The sequence below is a fragment of the Pundamilia nyererei genome, unplaced genomic scaffold, assembly GCF_000239375.1.
Source record: "Pundamilia nyererei isolate P.nyererei 1_Seehausen unplaced genomic scaffold, PunNye1.0 scaffold00461, whole genome shotgun sequence".
NCBI lineage: Eukaryota > Metazoa > Chordata > Actinopteri > Cichliformes > Cichlidae > Pundamilia > Pundamilia nyererei.
This window is the reverse complement of record NW_005187862.1, coordinates 243674-245061: the sequence shown is the minus strand read 5'-3', so window position 1 is coordinate 245061 and position 1388 is coordinate 243674. Positions and strand designations below refer to the sequence as shown.

The window sequence follows — 1388 nt, the reverse complement described above, 5'->3', positions numbered from 1 at the left end:
TTACAGTGACTGCTCTCATCAGCACAATCCTGCCTTTCCTGCTCTCCTGCTGCCTCCTAACATTCTTTTTTAATGACCTCCATGTTTTGCAGTTGCTTCCTGACACATTTCCTTCCTGACAAAGCCCAGCCCATGTATCTGGGTTTGAGATCGACAGTAAGAGTGCATACTGGGCTGGGCTTCCCTGTCGTGTACACACTCTGTACTAAAAACATTTATCACACTTTCATTGAGAGTTTTAATGCAATTTAGCATTTATTTTCTGCTATACAAAGACTCTACAGGTGCCTAGAGCTTTTTTTATCAAGCTAAGCTTCCTCGTGTGTTTAGTGAAATACTTCCATGCTTACCAAGTGTAGCTTATAAACAATGTAAGCTGCAAAGAGAGGGAAGCAGTGGTTTGTGTTTTTGGAATGATAGATAAAAGTCCTCATCAATTTAGTAGGACTTGACTTAAGCGGCCAAAGAAATGCAGGAGACTGATGCTGTCACCGTTTTGTGACCCAAACAATATTTAGAAAGAAACAAATAAGAAACTCAACTCCAAATTAACTCAGTTCAAATAAACATAACTGAACTTAAATCAATGAAAATTAAGGTCAAACTGCACAAAGCTACACTGACCTGGTCCTTTCTCCTCAAACACCTGAGTTCTGCTTAAATAATAATAATGGATTGCATTTATATAGCGCTTTTCGGGACCCTCAAAGCTTTACAATACCACTATTCATTCACTCTCACATTCATACACCAGTGAAGGCAAGCTACGAACCTAAAACAGACAAAATCTTTTTACTAGATTCTAAACACTTGATTATACAGACAGACGAATAGGCGCCACCTTACCTCATTACCTCATAATTTCCTGTAAGTTCCCTTTTTTTCATGTGGTGGAATTTCCTCTCACAGGGGCACAGGGATATTGCTCAGGGTATCAGTCATACACCGCATAAAATAACTTTAGGTAAATTTAATAGCTTTAAAGAGCATCTGTATATTCTTTATTATTGTTTTTTAATCCAGGAAACTACAACAATGAAGCTGTGGGAGATAAGAAAGGAAATGCTGTTAAAAACAGCTTTAACCGCGTTTGTCCTCTCATGTTTCCTGGGACGTCTGGACTGTGAAGGTAAGATGTTTTATTCCTGTAAAACATTAAATTGTAGTTAAATTCAAATGCTAATATACAGTACAGGTTCAGTACATCAGCCTCTCAACTGTCTGGCCTTATGTACAGGTCCTTTAGAAATAAACTATGAAATGAATAACAAGCCATCGCTGTCTGGTACACAAAAATCAACAAATTTCTGTATTAAACACCCTGAATGTGACTGACAAGTACAAACAGGTTTTTATACCTTTGTTTTATCATTTTGTACAGACTCTGG

General features: G+C 37.6%; 1 protein-coding gene across 1 annotated transcript in view; it reads left to right on the top strand.

Annotated features, from left to right (window-relative positions):
- Positions 1-1388, top strand: part of LOC102205980 (nectin-4-like) — a 6093-nt gene that overhangs the window by 867 nt on the left and 3838 nt on the right. The window lies entirely within an intron of this gene.